Here is a 24,502-nt window from a genome sequence, read left to right as displayed (position 1 = left end):
GGTTTACTAGAGGATGGGAGCTGAAGATGAGCCGACAGGTTTACAAGTAGATGATGGGCAAAGTTCAAAAGGGCGAAGAACGCTGGACTGAAGGTGCTGTATTTAAACGTGCGTAGTGTTTAGAATAAGGTGGACGAACTCGTGGTACAATTAGAGATCAGTTGGTATGATGTGGGTATCGCTGAGTTGTGGCTGAAAGAAGGTCATAGTGGGAGCTTAACATCAAAGGACATATTTTGTATCGAAAGGACAGGCAGAGGTATGGCTTTGTTGGTAAGAGATGGAATTACACCTTTCAAACGAGGTGGCATAGAGTCAGAGAATATTGAATCTTTGCAGGTGAAGTTAAGAAACTACAAGGATGAAAAAAAAACATTATGGGATTCATATATAGGCCTCCAAATAGTAGCCAAGATATGGGGTTGAGATTGCAAAGGGAGCTGGAAACGGCATGTAATAAGGGTAATGACACAATTGTGATGGGGTACTTCAATATGCAAGGGGATTGGGAAAATAAGGTTGGTGTTGGATCGCAAGAGAGGGGATTTGTTGAATGCCTATGAGATGGCTTTTTGGAGCAGCTTGTGCTTGAGCCTACTCAAGGAAAGGCCATCTTAGACTGGATGTTGTGTAATAACCCAGATCTTATTAGGGGGATTAATGGAAGGGAGACCTTAGGAGATAGTGATCATAATATGATTGAATTCATACTGCAATTTCAGAGGGAGAAGCATTAACTCATGTATATCAGTATCACAATGGAATTCCAGAGGCATGAGAGAGGAGCTTGCCCCGGGGGACTGGAGGAGGATACTGGCAGGGATGCTGGCAGAACAGAGATGGCTGAAGTTTCTGGGAATAGTTCACAAGGCGCAGGATAGATTTGTTTCACAGAAGTAGTGTTCTCAAATAGCAGAAGTAGGCACAAGGAAAATAAGGATTGCATAAAAGCCAAGGAAAGGGCATGTAAGGAAGCAAAAGTAACTGGGAAGTACAGGTTTCCCCCACTATCCGAAAGTACAGCGTTCCTGTGAAGCCGTTTGTAAGCCGAAATGTCGTAAAGCAAAGAAGCAATTACCATTAATTTATATGGGAAAAATGTTTAGGTGTTCCCAGACCCAAAAAATAACCTACCAAATAACACATAAAACCTAAAATAACACTAACATGTAGTAACACCACGCTTTGTACACCACTCAAGCAGTAGACTTTCCATTTTATCCATTACTGGATGCCGATTAAAAGTGACCACTTTGCTCCTAATAGAACCAATAGTAACATCGGCAGCTTTCTCTCTGCGTGTAAATAGTACGATGGTGGACGCAGGCAAGTTCATTGCACGCACAATGTCTTTATTTCGTTCACCACAATCGAAACACTTAATTACGTCCAGTTTTACGCTAAGTGTAACACCCTTACGAGCTCTCTTTGGCTTTTCTGATACCTTAGGACACATCTTGCTAATGGATGCACAGAATAAATCGAGATGAAGCTCAGATGCTCAGACACAGTTCAAAGCTATGGTGGCTTGGTGCTGAGTGTAGTTCCCGGGGAAGGCGCTTGGTGGCGCCACTCGAGATAAATCGGGATAAAGCTCAGATGCTCACAGACACGGTTCAAAGCTATGGTGGCTTGGTGCCGAGTGTAGTTCCCGGGGAAGGCGCTTGGTGGCGCCACTCGAGATAAATCGGGATAAAGCTCAGATGCTCACAGACACGGTTCAAAGCTATGGTGGCTTGGTGCTGAGTGTAGTTCCCGGGGAAGGCGCTTGGTGGCGCCACCCTCGCTGCTCGGGGTGCGCGCTGCCTCCATGACAGCTCGCTGCAAAACAAAGTCTTTTCGCTTTTCATCTTTTTTTTGTAAAAGTGAAAATCCTCCGGATTTCTTTCAGTTAGCTAAAACAGGTACTAATGTAGGTCTTTCGTAAAAGTGAAGTGGTGTAAAGTTTCGAGAAGCGGGGGATTACCTGTATGATCATTGAGAAGCTTTTAAAATCCAACAAAAGGCTACTAAATAAGCTATAAGAAGGGAGAAGATGAAATATAAGGCCATACTAGTCAATGATATAAAGCAGGATACCTTAAGTTTTTTTAAAGTTATATAAAGAGTAAAAGCGAGTTAAGAGTTGATATCACTAGAAAATGATGCTGGTGAAGTAGTAATGGGGGACAAAGAAATGGCAGATGAATTTAATGGGAACACAGCCTTCACTGTGGAAGACACTAGCAGTGTTGCAGAGGTCTGTGAGTGTCAGGGAGCAGGAGTGAGCGCAGTTGCTATTACAAAGGAAAAAGTGCCAGGCAAACTCAAAGATCTTAAGGTGGATAAGTCACCTGGGTCAGATGGATGACATCTCAGGTCCTGGGAGAGGTTGCTGAGGAGATAACAGATGCATTGGTCATGATCTTTCAAGAATCACTTGATTCTGGCATGGTCCCGGAGGACTGGAAGATTGCAAATGTCACGCTACTATTCAAGAAGGGAGGAAGGCAAAAAAGAGGAAATTGTATGCCAGGTAGCTTAACCTCGATGGTTGGGAAAATGTTGGAGTCTATTATTAAGGATGAGGTTTTGGGGTACTTGGAGGCTTATGATGAAATAAAGGGAAGTCTTGCCTGACGAATCTGTTAAGGGTTATTCGAGGAAGTAACAAGCAGGGTAACAAAGGAAAGGCAGCGGATGTCATTTACTTGATAACGTGCCACACGAGGCTGCTTAACAAGATAAAATCTGATGGCGTTACAGGTAAGATACTGGCGTGGATAGTGGAATGGCTGACAGGCAGGAGGCAGTGAGTGGGAATAAAGAGGCCTTTTCTGGTTGGCTGCCAGTGACTAGTGGTGTTCCTCAGGGGTCAGTATTGGGACCACTACTTTTCTCATTGTCAATGATTTAGGTAACGGAATTGATGGCCTTGCGGCAAAGTCTGCCGATAATACAAAGACATGTGGAAGAATCAGTAGTGTGAGGAAACAATGTGATTACAACAGGATTCAGACAAATTGAAAGAATGGACAAAAAAATGGCCAATGGATTACAGTGCTGGGAAGTGTACGAAAAAGCATTTTGGTGAAAGGAACAATAGTGTGGACTATTATCTAAATGGGAAGAAGGATTGAGACTTTAAGCCTACATTGCCACCTAGCTTTGTATAATTCTAGTTGGGTAATAAACAATTGTATTACATGTGTTTCCCTCAACTCTCCATCCCGGCATTTTGCAGTAATACAAGATCCTGTGGCAGTCACGTTTGAGAATGGTTCTCTGCAATCCCTTTTGGTTGATAAAAGCAAGGGTTAAAATGAGATCAGAATATATCATACAGTTGGTGCCACTCCATACATTTATCTTGCTATGAAGATCATGTCTACTGTACTTACAGAAAGAAATTTATGGAGTCATCCAATCAGCAGATGAAGAGAACCTTGACATGGACTTTACCTGTTTTAGACAACGCAAAGACTACGCCAGCTAGTTGTTCAAATTTTGTCCTTTCTTCAAGAAAGGTAAAATTATGACCTCTCTGAGATCTTCTGGCAGAACTTCTTCATTCCAGGTGTGGGAGGTAGTTGTAAATTCAAGACTGAAGTAGTTGCCAAATGAGTTTCTGAACTTCAGCAAGGGATAATAGGAATTGTTTATTTTTTTGTTTGTTATGAAGCCTTGTTGATTTGTCAGGATGGTAGTGAACCCAGGCCAGAGGCTTGATGTGGAATGGGGTCAAGATGTGCACATTAAAGACAGTCATTACTTTGCCTAAGGATTGGGACTTTTCTGACCCCAAAAATGCCTAGGACAACAAAATTCTGTCTCTGGGGCATGTATCGAGATTCTTCAAAGTTAGACCATAAGATATCAGAGCAGAAGTAGGCCATTCAGCCCATTGTGTCTGCTCCACCATTCAATCATGGCTGATCCAATTCTTCCAGTCAACCCAACTCTCCTGCCTTCTCCCCATATCCTCTGATGCCCTGGTTGTTTGAGTTTGGAATGTATATCTTGGTTCCATCTCTGAGTAAGCTGGAGGGTCAGAACACATTGACTTGTCTCTCAGGGATATTGGGGCAATTCTTAGTAGTGAAACTCACCCCATGCAGGTGCACAGCTCCTGCAGTTTGCCCCTCCAAATGAAGGTGCATCTTCAGCCAGTCATCTCCCTTCTAAACATGCCTGATTTTGATGTCAATGCCAGAGTATTAGTGGAGTGAGGTTCTGAGCTCCACATTGAGGAATGTCACTGTTGTTCGGCTTTGCTGTCAGCTGAGTTTGACTGAGGGAGGCTTTGCCTGGCTCCAAAGCTGTTATTAAATGAGGGGCCAAAGCTGCACACACAGTACAGGTGATCCCATTTCGAGTAACAGAATTTTGTCCTCAAGGAGTTCACCAATCATGTCTTTCATAGAATTTATGAAAAAGTTTAAAAAATTAATTTTTCCAGCTTGTTTATTGATTCATATGCATGTGATGTAGTATGGCATTACAGAAAATTGCGATTTAATAATAGGAATATATTACCCCCCACCCCATGATACGGGGTCCCCTGTACTCCCAAATCAGCCTCACCAACACCCTTCAACAATACTTCTCTATTCTTACCCACTGTGCCACACAAGATTTCCTAATCCCATCATCCCGGTTTTCAGCTTTAATGCAACGTACTAACGTTAAAAAACTCTCTCATCCCCCATTTGAGGACTAACCTTATCCCTTCCTCTAACTATCTTATTCTGTCATTGTCTCCCTGTTCTTCGCCCTCCACTCGTGTCGAAACCCTTGAACCAAACCTCTCCGGAAGGGCGTTGCACTGAAACATGGACCAGCTTTTGTGGGCTCTTTCCGGTCCCTGCCAGAAACGGGTTTAAAATCAGACAGTCCTGCCGTGTGTCGCTCGGATTTCCGGCATCCTTCGCTTGTGATGTGAAATGTGTTGTTTGCACCGTCCGACACTGCAACCTGCAGTGAGAAAGCCGGGTTGTTTCGGAGAGCCACACATTGAAGCCCGGTCATTTTAGCGAGCAGGCAGGTGTCCAGTGGGAGGTTTGTCTGCAGCTGACTCCACGTGGGGGAGCAGAACTGCCCTCCTCCGACAGAGTTTCATTTCCGCCCCAAGCCTCGGGCTTTAATAGAGAGGGAGGTGGTGAGTTTATAATCCATGGGCTCCCAGAGTGTGCCACTCGGGGCGGTGGGACTACATTTCCCAGAGTGCTCCACTCAGGGCGGAGAGCAGGCCGGTGTCGGGGCAGTGGGACTACATTTCCCAGAGTGCTCCACTCAGGGCGGAGAGCAGGCCGGTGTCGGGGCGGTGGGACTACATTTCCCAGAGTGCTCCACTCAGGGCGGAGAGCAGGCCGGTGTCGGGGCGGTGGGACTACATTTCCCAGAGTGCTCCACTCAGGGCGGAGAGCAGGCCGGTGTCGGGGCGGTGGGACTACATTTCCCAGAGTGCTCCACTCAGGGCGGTGAGCAGGCCGGTGTCGGGGCGGTGGGACTACATTTCCCAGAGTGCTCCACTCAGGGCGGTGAGCAGGCGCCGTTGGCTTTACAGGCCGGTGTCGGGGCTGCGGGCTGCAGTCCGAGGCATTTCAGGTAACGACGCCGGTCCCGGGGCTCTGAGAGGTGCCCGCTCCCCGCTCCCCGCCGCGTTCACTCGCTGCTCGTTTCAGAAGATGGCTAAAAGCCGAGGCGGAAAGAGGAGACTGTTTCACTGAGACATACGGCGAGCTGGGTTGATGTGGTCAGTGCCCGCCAGGGAGGATAGGGATGAGTGACCGGGGGAGGAGGATAGGGATGAGTGACCTGGGGAGGAGGGATAGGGATGAGTGACCGGGGGAGGAGGATAGGGATGAGTGACCGGGGGAGGAGGGAGAGGGGTGAGTGACCGGGGGAGGAGGGATAGGGATGAGTGACCGGGGGAGGAGGATAGGGATGAGTGACCGGGGGAGGAGGATAGGGATGAGTGACCGGGGGAGGAGGGAGAGGGGTGAGTGACCGGGGGAGGAGGGAGAGGGGTGAGTGACCGGGGGAGGAGGATAGGGATGAGTGACCGGGGGAGGAGGGAGAGGGATGAGTGACCGGGGGAGGAGGGATAGGGATGAGTGACCGGGGGAGGAGGATAGGGATGAGTGACCGGGGGAGGAGGGAGAGGGGTGAGTGACCGGGGGAGGAGGATAGGGATGAGTGACCGGGGGAGGAGGGAGAGGGGTGAGTGACCGGGGGAGGAGGGAGAGGGGTGAGTGACCGGGGGAGGAGGGAGAGGGATGAGTGACCTGGGGAGGAGGGATAGGGATGAGTGACCGGGGGAGGAGGATAGGGATGAGTGACCGGGGGAGGAGGGAGAGGGGTGAGTGACCGGGGGAGGAGGGAGAGGGGTGAGTGACCGGGGGAGGAGGGAGAGGGATGAGTGACCGGGGGAGGAGGGAGAGGGATGAGTGACCGGGGGAGGAGGGAGAGGGATGAGTGACCGGGGAGGAGGGAGAGGGATGAGTGACCGGGGGAGGAGGGAGAGGGGTGAGTGACCGGGGGAGGAGGATAGGGATGAGTGACCGGGGGAGGAGGATAGGGATGAGTGACCGGGGGAGGAGGATAGGGATGAGTGACCGGGGGAGGAGGATAGGGATGAGTGACCGGGGGAGGAGGGAGAGGGATGAGTGACCGGGGGAGGAGGGATAGGGATGAGTGACCGGGGGAGGAGGGAGAGGGGTGAGTGACCGGGGGAGGAGGGAGAGGGGTGAGTGACCGGGGGAGGAGGGAGAGGGATGAGTGACCGGGGGAGGAGGATAGGGATGAGTGACCGGGGGAGGAGGGAGAGGGGTGAGTGACCGGGGGAGGAGGGAGAGGGGTGAGTGACCGGGGGAGGAGGGAGAGGGATGAGTGACCGGGGGAGGAGGATAGGGATGAGTGACCGGGGGAGGAGGGAGAGGGGTGAGTGACCGGGGGAGGAGGATAGGGATGAGTGACCGGGGGAGGAGGATAGGGATGAGTGACCGGGGGAGGAGGGAGAGGGGTGAGTGACCGGGGGAGGAGGGAGAGGGGTGAGTGACCGGGGGAGGAGGGAGAGGGGTGAGTGACCGGGGGAGGAGGGAGAGGGATGAGTGACCGGGGGAGGAGGATAGGGATGAGTGACCGGGGGAGGAGGGAGAGGGGTGAGTGACCGGGGGAGGAGGATAGGGGTGAGTGACCGGGGGAGGAGGATAGGGATGAGTGACCGGGGGAGGAGGGAGAGGGGTGAGTGACCGGGGGAGGAGGGAGAGGGATGAGTGACCGGGGGAGGAGGATAGGGATGAGTGACCGGGGGAGGAGGGAGAGGGGTGAGTGACCGGGGGAGGAGGGAGAGGGGTGAGTGACCGGGGGAGGAGGGAGAGGGATGAGTGACCGGGGGAGGAGGATAGGGATGAGTGACCGGGGGAGGAGGGAGAGGGGTGAGTGACCGGGGGAGGAGGGAGAGGGGTGAGTGACCGGGGGAGGAGGATAGGGATGAGTGACCGGGGGAGGAGGGAGAGGGGTGAGTGACCGGGGGAGGAGGGAGAGGGGTGAGTGACCGGGGGAGGAGGGAGAGGGGTGAGTGACCGGGGGAGGAGGGAGAGGGATGAGTGACCGGGGGAGGAGGATAGGGATGAGTGACCGGGGGAGGAGTGAGAGGGGTGAGTGACCGGGGGAGGAGGATAGGGGTGAGTGACTGGGGGAGGAGGATAGGGATGAGTGACCGGGGGAGGAGGGAGAGGGGTGAGTGACCGGGGGAGGAGGGAGAGGGATGAGTGACCGGGGGAGGAGGATAGGGATGAGTGACCGGGGGAGGAGGGAGAGGGGTGAGTGACCGGGGGAGGAGGGAGAGGGGTGAGTGACCGGGGGAGGAGGGAGAGGGATGAGTGACCGGGGGAGGAGGATAGGGATGAGTGACCGGGGGAGGAGGATAGGGATGAGTGACCGGGGGAGGAGGGAGAGGGGTGAGTGACCGGGGGAGGAGGATAGGGATGAGTGACCGGGGGAGGAGGGAGAGGGGTGAGTGACCGGGGGAGGAGGGATAGGGATGAGTGACCGGGGGAGGAGGATAGGGGTGAGTGACCGGGGGAGGAGGATAGGGATGAGTGACCGGGGGAGGAGGGAGAGGGGTGAGTGACCGGGGGAGGAGGATAGGGATGAGTGACCGGGGGAGGAGGGAGAGGGGTGAGTGACCGGGGGAGGAGGATAGGGATGAGTGACCGGGGGAGGAGGGAGAGGGATGAGTGACCGGGGGAGGAGGGAGAGGGGTGAGTGACCGGGGGAGGAGGATAGGGATGAGTGACCGGGGGAGGAGGATAGGGATGAGTGACCGGGGGAGGAGGAGAGGGGTGAGTGACCGGGGGAGGAGGGAGAGGAGGGAGAGGGGTGAGTGACCGGGGGAGGAGGATAGGGATGAGTGACCGGGGGAGGAGGATAGGGATGAGTGACCGGGGGAGGAGGGAGAGGGATGAGTGACCGGGGAGGAGGGAGAGGGATGAGTGACCAGGGGAGGAGGGAGAGGGGTGAGTGACCGGGGGAGGAGGATAGGGATGAGTGACCGGGGGAGGAGGATAGGGATGAGTGACCGGGGGAGGAGGATAGGGATGAGTGACCGGGGGAGGAGGGAGAGGGGTGAGTGACCGGGGGAGGAGGGAGAGGGATGAGTGACCGGGGGAGGAGGGAGAGGGATGAGTGACTGGGGGAGGGTGGAGGAGGGGGTCAGTGACCGGGGGTGGGGGAAGGGTGAGTAACAGGGGAGGGTGGAGGAGGGGGGTCAGTGACCCGGGGGGAGGGGTGAATGGCCAGGGGGTGGGGGAAGGGGTGAGCAACGGGAGGGTGGAGGAGGGGGAGGGGTGAGGAGGAGGGGATCATTGACCTGGGGAGGAGGGGGAGGGGATCATTGACCTGGGGAGGAGGGGGAGGGGTGAGTAACAGGGGAGGGTGGAGGAAGGGGTCAGTGACCTGGGGAGGAGGGGGAGGGGTGAACAGGACAAGTGAGGGTGGAGGAGGGGTGAATGACAGGGCAGGAAGTGTGAATGAGGACGGTGTGGAGGAGAATGATGGGTAGAGGAGTGAATGACGGGGAAGGTGGAGGGGTGAATGACGGGGTGGTGGTGGGGTGAATGACGGGGCAGGAGGAGTGAATGATGGGGAGGGTGGAGGAGGGGTGAATGACGAGGGGAGGTGAGGAGGTTGATGAAGGATTGGATGTCTGGCTGTGGAAGATGTGAACGGTTACAAAGGTCGTAATGAGTTATTGGTGAGTGGCTGATGAGATATGACTGGTGGAAAGAAGGGGTTATTGATGTTCTGTGCAGGGAAGTTGTTGGGAGCTTATGATTGGGGTCTCATGGTGGATTAATTGCAGAGGGAACTGTTAATGGGTGTGCGACTCAGTGGCAGAAGGTAAGGGAGGATTCAATAGTGGGTGATCTGTGGGGAATGGAATAGTGTGTGGTGGAGAGGTGTCAGTGTCAGGAAGAAGGGGTTGCTGGTACGATGGATGAGGAAATCTGGAGCAACACACACAAAATGCTGAAGGAACTCAGCAGGTTAGGCAGCATCTATGGAAATGAGTAAACAGTTTACATTTTGGGCCAAGAGCCTTCATCAGGGCTGAAAAGAGGGGGGGGGGGGGAAGTTTGTGTTACTTTGGGTGAAGTCTGATGGTTTAACATCTGGACCAAGTCTGATTTGGGGAGAAAGGGTTGGCGTATTTCTGTTATTTTTTGGTATTGCAGATGAGTTTCCTGTCATATATACCAAGTGCAATGAACGGTGCACATGGTAATGCCCAAATGTGTGGTAGTTAATGCCGAATTGTTCTCGGTTGAGCCTGCGTCACCCCGATGAACTGGTGCGGTCCTGTTGTGCAAGTGAGCCCTGGGAATGTGGCTGTGATAAACTTCCCTGGAGTGATGCGGCGGGGAGCTGCAGATGGCAGTGTTGCTCTGCGCTGTCCATGTTGCACTTAGTTTTGCAGTTGATGCATACTGCACTGACTTCATTGCAGTGTCCTGAGAAGAGTTCAGGGTTTTAGTTGTTTTCGGAATGGCCTTGTGTTAGGAGATGAGTCATTCACAGCAGTTATTCGGCCTCCAACACGTTCTTGTAGGCGTCGTATAGTTGCGTTTTCGATCAACTGTACATGAGCAAGTAGAGGGATTTTTAGCAGAAAGTAATGTTACTGTCCACTAGACAATACTATTTTTGCTTTACTTCTGTGGTTAACCATCTAAGTTGATGTGCTTTGGATTCAAATTGGCATTTTGGAGGAGAGGAACTCTGGACACCTTTGGGCTTCAATTCTTTCTGTAGTCTGTTTACGGTAATCAAAGGCCTGACCAAAAACATTCTGCTCCATTTTGGCAGCTGGTTTAACCATCCCATTTGCTGCCTCTTTCCCCCACCCAGTCCAATCTGCTGATACATTCTAATGTCTCAGTTGCAAATATTCTGGAATCAATCTAGATAAGGAGCACAACATTATAAAAAAAATAAAAATGATTAATGGAAGACAAAGTAATTATTGATTGCACACTTTTGCACGTGATACTGATTGCTGGAGGAACTCAAGTGTGTCAGACAGCATCTGGACCAAAATGGAGATGGGAATAGTAAGCTAGTATGGATCTGAAGGGCTGAATAGCAACTTCCTGTGTCATTATAAACACCAGACATAATATGAGAGCAGGTCTAGGCCGTTGATTAGAACAGAGATCAAGTAATTCTTCATTATTGTGTGTATCTCTGATGACATTGCTAGAAAGTTGTTATACTGGAGAGGTTGCAGAGGAGCTGTGGCGACTAGTGCAAGAGTCGAAAGCTTGGGTACGCAGGTTTAAAGTAACCTGTAGGAGGGTGAGAATCCAGAGCAAGAAACACAATTGCTGCACAAACACACCAGGTCGGGCAACAACTATGGAGGAAAATAAACAGTTGACATAAAATCCAACCTGGTGTTTCTTTAACTTTCCACATATTGACTGGGAATCCCATACTATAAAAGGACTAGATAGGATGGAGTTTGTCAAATGTGTTCAGGAAAGTTTCCTTCAACAGTACGTAGAAGTCCCAACGAGAGAGCTTGTGATAATGGATCTGCTGGTAGGGGATGGGACAGGGTAGGTTGCAGAAGTTTGTGCAAAAAGAACACTTTGCATCCAGTGACCACTATGCCATAGGTTTCAAAGTAAATATGCAAAAAAAAAATAGGTCAGGTCTGCAAGTTATGATTCCAAATTGGAGAAAGACCGATTAGAAATGATCTGGCAGGTGTGGATCGGGACAGACTGTTTTCTGGGAAAGGTGTATTTAGTAAGTGGGAGGCCTTCAAACAGAAGCATTTTGAGAGTGCAAAGCTTGTATGTGCCTGTCAGAATAAAAGGTAAAGATGACAAATGTAGGGAACCTTGGTTTTCAAGAGATATTGAAGCCCTGGTTAAGGAAAAAAAAAGCAAATGCATACAGGTGTAGGAGCCAATGGGGTGGTTCTGGAATACAAGAAAGGCGAGAGAAAGAATTCAGGAAGGCTAAAGGAAGGCACGAGGTTGCTCCAGCAGACAAGGTGAAGGAGGATCCTAGGGGATTCTACAAGTATGTTAAAAGTAAAAGGATTTCAAGGGTCAGAATTGGTCCTTGGAAAGATCAGAATGGTGACCTATGTGTGGAGCCAAAAGAGACGGGGAGATCTTAAATTCTTTGCCTCTGAATTTACTTCAGAGACAGACACGGAGTCTGTAGCAGTTGATCCACTTTGCCTCACTTCATGGACCCTGTATAGATTAGAGAGCTGGAAAATTGAAGTGGATAAATCCTCAGGCCCTGACGAAGTGTTCCCTCAGACTTTGTGGAAGGCAACTGCAGAAATTACTGGGGTCCTAGCAGAGATATTTAAATCACAATTAGTGCAGGTGAGGGGCCAGCGGATTGAAGGATAGCCAATGTTGTTCTGCTGTTCAAAAAAGGCTCTAGAAATATATCAGGAAATCATGGAACAGTGAGCCTGACATCAGTAGTGGGAAAGTTACTGGAAGGTATTCTGAGGGACTGGATATAAAAGTATTTGGATAGACATGGACTGATTAGGGATAGTCAGCATGGCTTTGTGTATGGTAGGTCATGTCTAACCAATCTTGGAATTTTTCACGTGACAGCAAGTTTGGGGGGTGTAGTGATCAGCAAGGAAGGCTATCAAGGCTTGCAGTGGGATCTGGATTAGCTAGAAAAATGGCAGGTGGTCTTGCATAGTGAATGGAAGAGGATTGTTGGAAGAAGAAAGGGATCTGAAAACACAGGTCCATAATTCATTGGAAGCGGTGTCACAGGTAGATAGGGTCATAAAGAACATTACCCTTCATTAACCAAAGTTTTGAGTACAGGAGGTGGGATATTGTGTTGAACATCGGTGAGGCCTAATTTGGAGTATTGTGTACAGTTTTGCTCACCTACCTACAGGAAAGCTGTAAATGAGGTTGAAAGAGAACAGAGAAAATCTACCAGGATGTTGCTGGGACTGTTGGACCTAAGTTATGAGGAAAGATTGAATAGGTTAGAACTTTATTCCTTGGAATGTAGAAGATTGAGAGGAGAGTTGTTAGAGGTATTCAAAATTATGAGAGGGTGTAGATGGGATAAATGCAAGCAGGATTTTTTCCACTGAGTTTGGGTGGGAGTACAACCGGAGGTCATGGGTTAAGGGTGAAGGGTGAGAAGTTTAAGGGGAACATGAGGGGAAACATCTTTGCTTAGAGTCATGAGAGTTTGGAATGAGCTGCCAGCACAAGTGGTCTTCATCAATCGTGGGATTGAGTTTAGGAGCCGAGAGGTAATGTTGCAGCTATGTAGGACCCTGGTCAGACCCCACTTGGAGTACTCTGTTCTGGTCGCCTCACTACAGGAAGGATGTGGAAACTATGGAAAGGGTGCAGAGGAGATCTACAAGGATGTTGCCTGGATCGGGGAGCATGCCTTATGAGAGAAAGTTGAGTGAACTCGGCCTTTTCTCCTTGGAGGATGAGAGGTGACCTGATAGAGGTGTATAAGCTGATGAGAGGCATTGATCATGTGGATAGTCAGAGGCTTTTTCCCAGGGCTGGAATGGCTAACAGAAGAGGACACAGTTTTAAGGTGCTTGGAAGTAGGTACAGAGGTGTTGTAAAGTTTTTATGCAGAGAGTGGTGAATGTGTGGAATGGGCTGCCGGCGATGGTGGTGGAGGCAGATACGATCGGGGCTTTTAAGAGACTCCTGGATAGGTACATGGAGCTTAGAAAAATAGACGTCTATGAGTAACCCGAGGTAATTTCTAAGGTAGGGAAATGTTTGGCACAGCTTTGTGGGCCGAAGGGCCTGTATTGTGCTGTAGGTTTTCTATGTGACCTCAATTTCAATGTTTGAGAAGTTTGGATAGGAAGTAGATGGTAAGGGTATGGAGGGTATGGCTGTGGTCAATGGGAGTCGGCAGTTTCAGTGGTTTTGGCATGGACTAGATGGGCTAAAGGGCCTGTTTCTGATGTGCTTTTCTATGACTTTGACACCTTGGGTTGATATGTTAATTCTTCTCCATGGACGCTGCTTGACCTGCTGGTTTCCTGCAGCATTTTGTCTGTTGCTAATATTTCAACCGTAGTTGGTCATGGAGTTGGAGCGGGGCTGGAAAGTGGGGTTACTCTTACTGTCTTGGCTGAATGTCTCTTGCATCCTAGTGTTTCTGATCCAGTGAGATCAGGACTTGTGGCAGTCTGTTTCGTCATGCTGAACATAAGCAGGTTGAGGATCGGTTTGCGATGTTGGGCTTTGAGAGGAAGCAGAAGTGAATGATTCACTCTGTATCTGGAGCTGGCTGCAGGTACGTCAGCCTTGTCTCCTGCTGCAGAGGTCTATCACTCAGGGGGCATTTCTGGAGCTGCCTTTTACTTCAATGTCCGGGGGCTTTGAGGAGAGGACACCTACTTCTGTCACTTTTACCACTGTGCACTTTGTAGCTGTATCAGCTTCGGTCTTCGTTTCAAAAGCCATAGTAGCAGAATTGCACCATTTGGCCCATTGAGTCTATTCTGCCATTTGATCATGGCTGATTTATTATCCCCCTCAACCCCATTCTCCTGCCTCCTCCCTCTAACCTTCAACAGCCCTGCTAATCAAAAACCTGTCAGCTTCCACAGCTGTCTGTGGCAATTCTCCACAGATGCATAATCCTTTGGCTAAAGAAATTCCTCCTCACCTCTCTTCTAAGGGAACATCCTTCTGATCTGAGGCTGTATCCACTGGTTTTAGATTCCCCTACTGTAGGAAATATCCTCTTCATATGTACTCTATCTAGGCCTTTCAATATTCAATACGTTTCAATGAGATCCCTCCTCATTCTTCTAAACTGCAGGCTCAGAGTCATTAAATATTCCTCATGGGTGCCTCTGGCATTCCCTTCTCTATCGTACCAGAAAGAGCAAGTCTCCTGACTTGATAGCAAGAGTAGGGTGGGCAGATCTGGTTTGGTGTCTTGTGGCTGCCCAGGTTTGAACTTGTCTCTGTTTAACATGACAGTAGCTGGCCAGCGGTGTAGTAGCATCAGCACCAGACTACGAGGCCAAAGGTCCCGGGTTCAAATCCGGCTGGCTCCTTTCATTAGGGTTAGGGTTCCATCTGTGCTGGGCTGAGCATCGAGCTAGCAATGGCTTTGTGAAAAATAACACTAAGGAGAGTGTTGTTAAGGTGCATGTGTGTTAGAATTCATCAACTGTGGGATTGAGTTCAAGAGTCGAGAGGTAATGTTACAGCTAAATAGAACCCTGGTCAGACCCCACTTGGAGTACTGTGCTCAGTTCTGGTCACCTCACTACAGGAAGGATGTGGAAGCCATAGAAAGGGTACAGAGGAGATTTACAAGGATGTTGCCTGGATTGGGGAGCATGCCTTATGAGAATAGGTTGAGTGAACTCAGCCTTTTCTCCTTGGAGTGACGGAGGATGAGATGATGAGGGACATTGATGGTGTGGATAGCCAGTGGCTTTTTCCCAAGGATGAAATGGCTAACATGAGGGGGCATAGTTTAAAGGTGCTTGGAAGTAGGTACAGAGGTAGATAAGTCTTTTTTACATGGAGTGGTGAGTGTGTGGAATGAATTCTAAGAGATTCTTATATAGGTACATGGAGCTTAGAAAAATAGAGGGCTATGCAGCAGGGTAATTCTAGGCAGTTTCTAGAGTAGGTTATGTGGTCAGCACAACATTGTGGGCTGAAGGGCCTGTAATGTACTGTAGATTTCTGTTTCTATGAGATGACAAAAAATGCCATTTGATGCACCACGAAGTGTAAACAGGAACAGCAAGGAAGCATGACAGTAGATGGCGCCAGAGGGGCAGCAGAGAAGCGTGACAGTAGATGGCGCCAGAGGGGCAGCAGAGAAGCGTGACAGTAGATGGCGCCAGAGGGGCAGCAGAGAAGCGAGGCAGTAGATGGCGCCAGAGGGGCAGCAGAGAAGCGTGACAGTAGATGGCGCCAGAGGGGCAGCAGAGAAGCGAGGCAGTAGATGGCGCCAGAGGGGCAGCAGAGAAGCGTGACAGTAGATGGCGCCAGAGGGGCAGTAGAGAAGCGTGACAGTAGATGGCGCCAGAGGGGCAGCAGAGAAGCGAGGCAGTAGATGGCGCCAGAGGGGCAGCAAAGAAGCGAGGCAGTAGATGGCGCCAGAGGAGCAGCAAAGCGATCTGAGTTGTGTGTGGGATGACTTGCTAACACACTTGCCCTGATTTTTTCCAGTTGATGGCCAGATTGTACTGAAGTGAGTTTGCTTTAGTAATCCAGGTTTCTGTCTCCTGGACACATGGGGCTCTCTTCATTCAGAGGCATCCTGTCCATGTTCAAGTAATCAAGTTCTTGAGGCCCTGTCCAAGGATACCCTAACACTTTCAAACACTTTTGCCCCATTTGAAAATATACCTGACTTGTAAACTGTGAAGTAAATGTAGATCTACTTTGAGGTATTTAAATCTAGAGGATGTGTTTAAAGGTGAGTGACAGGATTACAGGAAGTCTGAGGAAGAATATTTTGCTCTGATTAAATTCCATCTTGCCACGACTCCATGTAAAAATCCAGGTGCTCTGTGTCGCCCCCCCCCCCCCCCACCTTTAAACAACCGTAGTTGGACATTTTCATTTCAAATGAAGGGAAACACTATTTGTATGCTAACCAGATCTGTGTAAGAAAAAACACGAGGGAGCAGGTATGAAGTGGGGTCATCTTACACTGTTCCCTCTAGTTCTGCCTGGCCTGTGAGATGCGTCACCATCTTCCTCTGTTTTGAGCTTGCACTCCACCTTCTTAACCCTGAGATAGAGACATGTTCTGCAAAGGCATTTTCAGTGGGTTCAGGAACCCGGGCATAAACTGCTGTGCCATTTATTGATTTTGCTTTGTCTACTTTTAGTGAAGAATGTTTACTAAGATTACTGAATGGTCCATGATCTCTTAACTTGTTACTCCTCGGCACTATTTATTTACGTTTCACAACATGTCAGTGATTCTAATTGTACACACACAAGTGCAGGTGATGAGAAAGGTGGCAGTATTTCCTTTCATTCTTGCCCGAGTTCCCCTCTGATGAAATCCTCCAGCACTCCATTTAAAATCATTGTGTTGTTTTTCCTGCCAATCCATGAGAAAATAGAAAACTTCCTGGGGTATTTTACACAGATCTGGCCGCTCTGCTGTTAGGATACATTGGCTGATTTCCCCGTAGTGTTGCCTCAGCTCCAGGAGCCAGATATAACTGCAGGAATTGAGCGTGAAGAAGAATACGGGAGTGTCTGTTTTGGGTTGCCTCACCAGAGAGGGTCTGGCAGCAGTTGGCAGAGTGAGAAGGTGATTCATGGAGATGTTGCTAGAGCTGGAGGAATGCAGTTCTGGAGAACTTTGACTTGTGATTATTTTTGGGACAAGGGAAAATGGCAGGGAGTTTAATGTAAGCAGGGTAAGCAGAAAGGATCCATTTCTCTTAGCAGTGGGCAGGTACAAAGGGGTACAGATTGACGTTGACTGGATTAGGGGGAAAATAATTTCACTGAGTGATTGAGGCCTGGAGCTTGCTGTCTGAGAGTGTGGTACAGTCGGCCCTCCGTATCCGCGGATTCCGTATGTGCGGATTCAACCCGGAAAACCCGGAAGTTTTCAGGATGTATACTGTATACAGTCAGCCCTCCTAATCCGCAGGTTCCGTATGTGCGGATTCAACCAACCACGGATCGGGAAAACCCGGAAGTTCTCTCTCCAGCACTCGTTGTTTGAGCATGTACAGACTATTTATCTTGTCATTATTCCCTAAACAATACAGTATAACAACTATTTCCATAGCATTCACATTGTATTAGGTATTATAAGTAATCTAGAAATGATTTAAAAGTACAGGCTGTCCCTGGGTTATGAATGAGTTCCATTCCTGTCTTTAAGTCGGATTTGAAGTCGGAACAGGTACATCTGGTATTATTTAGTGTCAGTTAGTCAAACGTTTTTCTTAGTGTATAGTACATATTTTACCTGTCTATGCATATAAAACACTTAACCATACATATTTCAATAATTAAACCACTGTGTTGCTTAGTAATAATTGTAGCTTTCATCGGGTCAGGGCCTTTCACATTCTCCATTAAAATTGTTCCAATCGTTGATCGACTGTAGCCTAACGCTTTTCCAATGACCGATGGCGTTTCACCTCTTTCCGATCGCTTTATTACTTCCACCTTATTTTCAATCGCGATTGTGATTACTTTCATGAACAGAAACATTGCAGATTCAGAGCTGCGCTGCCAGGTCCTAATATCCACTGCACAGAGACATGTTAAATGAAGTCCGGGGTTCCACTGGGTCCTAAAGACCACTGCACTAATACATGTTAAATAAGGGACTTGAGCATCCGCGAATTTTGGTATCCGTGGGGGGGTCCCGGAACCAGTCCCCCGCGGATAAGGAGGGTCGACTGTACGTATGTAGATGAGCACTTGACGATCTGTAACCAACAAAGAGTGTTTAACCTAAGTAGCTCCTTTATATTCAGAAATGCACGCAAAGGACTGAATGACCCCTTGTGCTGTACATTTCCATGTTGCTGTCTTGTTGCTTCACAGTGGTTCATGGTAAAATGGGAATGTTTATAGGAGATTTATGAGGATCTTTTTTGACATGAGGTAGGTGCCTGGAATGTGCTGCCCAAGGAGCTGCAGCAGGGATGTAGGGATGTAAACGACGTGCAGGTCGATTGGCATCATAGTCTGGACAGGAATGTGGACTGGAGACTACGAGCACAAAGTATTGAGCCAAGGCGTATGTTAGGAAAGTAGAGTACAGATGTATGGTCTCAGTGGATAATGATATAAGCATGGGTCTGATTGCTTTGCCTCTGCCTGATATTTTTTGGAAAGTTTAATGTCTTATTAACTGGAGTTAATAAGTGGCAAGAGCATAATGTTTCTAGACCTGGTGTTTTGTCCAGATAATAGCCTCATTTAATAGCTGACAGCTTTTCTGCAGATGGATGTCAGCTATTAAATAAGGACATTATCTGGACAAAGCACCAGGTCCAGAAACATTATTCTCTTCACGCAGACTTCCTTCTGGGTCTTAGCTGCTATTGAGATGGACAAGACCCAGAAGGAAGTCTGTGTCTGCACTGTCGGTGTAGTCTAACAGCAGAGGTTCAAAGTAAATTTATCATCAAAATGCGTATGTCACCATAAGATTCATTATCTTGTGGGCATACTCAATAAATCCATAATAGAATCAATGAAAGACGGCACCAAAGAAGCTGATGTTGGCTGAACGTGATTTCATCCCATGACAGAGAAGAGAAACATTTTCTTATCAGTGGGAAGAGCCAAGTGGCTTATAAGCTTAAAATCATTTAAGGTCATTAACAATCAGAAGTTAGCGATTCCATGAGCAGGAGATGCAGAATACTGTTCCTCAAAGTCTTGAGTACCCAGTTGGTATCTTGGAGCCCAACATTGATTCAGCTGAGGAGTAGAAAATGAGAGCAGGGGATTAAACATTCACAAGGATACTGAGTACCAAATTAGTGGAAGAGTTGGTGAGTGACTCATTTCCATTTGAGAGGTAACCTTCACTCAACAATCATGTTCATGTATTTGTTTAGCAGTCCTTCGATCTCAAAATGACTTGCATTGTCCATTTTTATGGGTCCTGAGTTGACTGATGCCATTATAGGACCAGCAGGTGCCCCTCAGATAGGGCAAGAGGGGCTTTTGTGATAGCAGCTGATAGGTAGTTTGTCCTCCTTCAACCGGGTGCAGGCCTGCTTGATGCCACCAATGGATCCTAAATACTTCTCTTGTGGGCTAGAGATTGGTAGGTATTTCAGCCAGTGGTTCTCTTCCCCCTCCCTATACAAAAGAGGCTTTTCCTTGTATTCCTTCTCCCTGTCTGTTCCCAGAGTCTGAGGTTGGGCATGTAAATGTTGGTCTGGGATAAGACAGTGACATTATACTTCCAGTGATTTGTTAGTTACTCTCCAAGGGCTTGAGGTGTTGCTGTCGGCAACCTAGGTCTCAGAAGCACAGGAGGGCAGAAATCATCATAGTTTTGATAGTAAAATATCTTTTTCTTTAGATTATACTTATTGAGATGTGGCTCCCATCGAAGGCACATTGAGTCAGGATCTCACTGTGAACCTTTACTTAGGTCAGTGTTGTAAGGTAGGCATGGGTTGTTAGAAAACCATAGATGGGCTCATGTCGAGCATGAGGCCCGTGCTTTCCTATACTTCGGTAAGGAGCTCTGTCTCTGAGAACATAAACCTTCAGTGTCATTTGCACACTGTAGCTCAGCTATTGAGGTTGGAGTGACCGAGGTTCTGGTGTGTAGTTGTCGAAGGTTGAGCAGTTTCTATTAGCTTCTAAAGAAGCTTGATGGTATTGAGGCCTCAACTGTCCCCAAGAATTACAAAAAGAATTCACAAAGCAGAATCCATTCAGCCTTCAGAGGTTATTCTTGCAAAAGCAGGAATGTGGACTGGAACTGGGGCCATCCGGTTAGAAAGATGTTGGCTGGTCATGTGCATAAGAATCCATTGGCCAAGCAGTAAGATCAAATCTTTCATTGCCATTTTCATGATGAGCTGGTTCATCTAACGGTTATTCGTTGTTGAACAAAGAGCAGGATTAAAATGGAGTACTTGGCTTCAATTGCCTGTAGCATAATTGGCTTGAAATTGGGATTCAGTGACAGATGTATTGAACCACAAGCAAAACAGGAGTGGCGGTTATTTTTGGTCAACCAATCATTTTGGCTTGCTAGGTTGTTACTGGGAGCTGAAGTTATTCCCATACTAATCACATTTCTAAATAGAGAAAGCAGCCCTGATTCACTTATAAAACTGCTGTCTTCACCTTTGGAATACTCTATCTTTGTGGTGTTGCTACTTCAATTCTAACATCCTTTTACAAATCTTGATGTCCCACAGATTTGCGTAGTCTCTTTAGCCTGGCTTTTGGAGAAACTGCCTGGACCATAGTAAGCCTAAATGGATAACTTCTGTAATATTTTACTTCTCTGTGCCCTGTGTTTTTTGAGCCTGGTTTTTCCATGTCGCGATAATTAGTATTTTCATTGTTACAATATTTTCTTTCCCACCACACCAAGTCTTTGGTTGTAGTAATCATTGGTATGCAACTATGTGGACACTGCTAACTGGGATCTGTACTTGAAAGGAAAGAGTGTGTGTTTCATAAGGATGTGCCTCCATGTCTTGTTGCTGAATGGACTGTAGCCTTGTCATCCTAGACAAACCAGAACTGGGCTACATACCCCATTCCTCTCCTACTGCTACTTCCATACCCTTCACCCGACTGTAATCCTTATGGCTTTCTTCTGTTCTTGACTTTTCCAAAACTCCCCAGCTTTTTCTCCAACTCACCATGCCCTTTGGCTCATCCACAGCTCTGCCGATAATCCTGTAGCACCATCTTCATGGCAGCAGTTCATTGTTTAAAAGTTCTTCATCGTTTTATATCTCCTTAGATTCTAGCCTCCTCTGGACTGAGAACCTCAGATTCATTTATTAATCAAATATACATTGAAACATATAGTGAAGTGTGTTGCTTGTGTTAACAACCAACAAGACCCAAGGATGAGTTTGGGTCAGCTGCAGGTGTCCAATGCTTGGCAGAGCAATACAAGCAATGACAACAACAGCAGCAACAAACTTCTTTCCCATCCATACACACAGAACGGCCTCCAGCTGCTGGACAGGCCACCTCCAGGCCTAGCCTCTAGTTCTTGGCCCCAGACGCTCAGACATCAGTCTCCATTCTCCAGCCCAGACACTCAGACATCAGTCTCCATTCTCCATTCTCTAGCCCAGACACTCAGACATCAGTCTCCAACTTCTGTACATAATTTTTTCCCACAGTTTGGACCTTATCGAGTATCCTGACGTAATGTCTTTTCCTCAAATTTCTGTTTTGTTTTCACCTGTGCTAAATTCCTTTTGTGTCTCAATTACAAATTGTGTTCATGCTACTCTGACTTGTTTTGCCATATTGAAAATAAGAGCGCATCACACACAAAATGCTGGAGGAACTCAGCAGGCCAGGCAGCGGCCATAGAAAAGATCAGTTTTCGTTTTGGGCTGAGACCCTTCATCAGGTTTGCTGAGTTCCTCCAGCATTGTGTATGTGTGCTGCTTGGATTTCCAGCATCTGCAGATTTTTCTTGGTTGTGATTGAAAATCTTTGAGCTGGCTTCCACCGCAGTCTGTGGCAGAATATTCTGCAGATTTACTACGCTGGCTAAAAAAAATCCTTGCTTCTGTCCTAAAGGGTCACCCCCATAATTCTGTGGCTCTGTGCCCTAGTTCTGGATACCCCCACCTTAGGAAACATCATCTCTGCATCCACCCTCTCTAGTCCTTCAAACATTTGGTATGTTTCAATGAGAGCTCCCTGCATTCTTCTGAGTTCCAGTGAGTACAAAGCTGCCAAACTCTCGTTGTATGTTAACCCCTTCGTTCTCAGAATCATTCTCGTGAACTATCTCTGGACTCTCTCCAAAGACAACACATCCTTTCTGAGATATGGGGCCCAGAACTGTTGACAGTACTCCAAGTGCAGCCTGACGAGTGTCTGAGAATATGATAACAATGAGATAAAGCTATTCCCCTTGAAATCAATGCCAACATTGCATTTCCTGCCTTTACCACAGACTCAACTTGTAAATTAACCTTCTGGGAGTCTTGCACAAGGGCTCTTAAGTCCCTCTGCACCTCTGATGTTTGAACATTCTCCCCATTTGGGTAACAGTCTGCACTTTTGCCCCTTTTACCAAAATGCATCAGCATACATTTCCCAACATCTGCCACTTTTTTGCCCATTCTTCCCAGGTCCTGTTGCAATCGCTTTGCTTCTTCGATACTATCTACTACTCCATCTATCTTCATATCATCTGCAAACTTTGCCACAAAACCATCAAGTCCGTTATCTAGATCATTGACAATGTGAAAAGCAGCAGTCCCAATACTGACCCCCGAGGAACACCGCTAGTCACTGGCAGCCAACCAGAAAAGACCCCCTTTATTCCCACTCTCTGCCTGCTGCTTTTTAGCCATTCCGCTATCCAAGCCAGTGTATTTCCTGTAACTTCATAGGATTTTATCTTGTTAAGCAGCCTCAAGTGGCACCTTATCAAATGCCTTCTGATAGTCCCAAGTAAATGACATCCACTGACTCTCCTTTCACCACCCTGCTTGTTACTTCCTCGAAGATCTCTTAACAGATCTGTCAGGCAAGTTTTCCCTTTACAGAAACCATGCTGGCTTTGACTTATTTTATCATTAGTCTCCAAATACCCCAAAACCTCATCCTTAATAATAGACTCCAACACTTTCCCAACCACTGATGTTAGGCTAACTGGCCTATAATTTTCGCAAACACGAGGAAATCTACAGATTCTGGAAATTCAAGCAACACACTCAAAATGCTGGTGGAACAACAGCAGGCCAGGCAGCATCTATAGGAAGAAGTACAGTTGACGTTTCAGGCCGAGACCCTTCGCCAGGACTAACTGAAAGAAGAGATAGTAAGAGATTTGAGGGAGGAGGGGAGATCTGAAATGATAGGAGAAGACAGGAGGATGAGGGATGAAGCTAAGATCTGGAAAGTTGATTGGCAAAAGGGATACAGAGCTGGAGAAGGGAAAGGATCATGGGACGGGAGGCCTAGGGAGAAAGAAAGAGGGAGGGGAATACCGGAGGGAGATGGAGAGCAGGCAAGGAGTGATTGTGAGAGGGACAGAGAGGGAAAAAAGGGGGGAAATAAATAATTAATTAATAGATAAATAAATAGATAGCGATGGAGTAAGAAGGGGAGGAGGGGCATTAACGGAAGTTAGAGAAGTCAATGTTCATGCCATCAGGTTGGAGGCTACCCAGACGGAATATCAGGTGTTGTTCCTCCAACCTGAGTTTGGCTTCATCTTGACAGTAGAGGAGGCCATGGATAGACATATCAGAATGGGAATGGGACGTGGAATTAAAGTGTGTGGCTACTGGGAGATCCTGCTTTCTCTGGTGGACAGAGCATAGGTGTTCAGCGAAACGGTCTCCCAGTCTGCTTCGGGTCTCACCAATATATAAGAGTCCGCACCAGGAGCACCGGACGCAGTATACCACACCAGCCGACTCACAGGTGAATTCAACACATACAAACAAGCTAGATAAACTCAGCAGGTCGGGCAGCATCTGTTGAAATGAGCAGTCAACGTTTCGGGCCGAGACCCTTCGTCAGGACTGAGTGACTTCGTGAGTCCTGACGAAGGGTCTTGGCCCGAAATGTTGACTACTCCTTTCAACGGATGCTGCCTGACCTGCTGAGTACATCCAGCTTGTTTGTACGTGTTGATTTGACCACAGCATCTGCAGTGTACTTTGTGTTCACAGGTGAAGTGTCGCCTCACCTGGAAGGACTGTCTGGGACCCTGAATGGTGGTGAGGGAGGAAGTGTAAGGGCAGGTGTAGCACTTGTTCCGATTACAAGGATAAATGCCAGGAGGGAGATCGGTGGGAAGGGATGGGGGGGGGAACGAATGGACAAGGGAGTCGCGTAGGGAGCAATCCCTGTGGTAAGGGGGGGAGAGAAAGAGGTGCTTGGTGATAGGATGAGGTGGTGGAAGTTACGGAGAATTATATGTTGAACCCAGAGACTGGTGGGGTGGTAGGTGAGGACAAGGGGAACCCTATCCCAAGTGGGGTGGCGGGCGAATGGGGTGAGGGCAGATGTGTGGGAAATGGGAGAGATGCGTTTGAGAGCAGAGTTGATGGTGGAAGAAGGGAAGCCCCTTTGTTAAACAAAGGAAGACATCTCCTTCGTCCTGGAATGAAAAGCCTCATCCTGAGAGCAGATGCGGCAGAGACGTAGGAATTGCGAGAAGGGGATGGCACTTTTGCAAGAGACAGGGTGGGAAGAGGAATAGTCCAGGTAGCTGTGAGAGTCCGTAGGCTTATAGTAGATACCAGTAGATAAGC

General features: G+C 48.3%; 1 protein-coding gene across 2 annotated transcripts in view; it reads left to right on the top strand.

The window, feature by feature from the left end:
* Positions 1-5,490: 5,490 nt before the first annotated feature.
* LOC132401266 (serine/threonine-protein phosphatase 4 catalytic subunit-like) overlaps positions 5,491-24,502 on the top strand; it is a 99,675-nt gene continuing 80,663 nt past the window's right edge. The window contains exon 1 of one of the 2 annotated variants that reach the window (XM_059983299.1): positions 5,491-5,586. The gene's annotated coding sequence lies outside the window, so the exon portion shown is untranslated. The other variant, XM_059983300.1, reaches the window with a different exon arrangement.

The sequence above is a fragment of the Hypanus sabinus genome, chromosome 10, assembly GCF_030144855.1.
Source record: "Hypanus sabinus isolate sHypSab1 chromosome 10, sHypSab1.hap1, whole genome shotgun sequence".
Classification (NCBI taxonomy): Eukaryota; Metazoa; Chordata; class Chondrichthyes; order Myliobatiformes; family Dasyatidae; genus Hypanus; species Hypanus sabinus.
The sequence above is the reverse complement of the archived record's forward strand: the minus strand, read 5'-3'. Positions and strand labels throughout refer to the sequence as shown.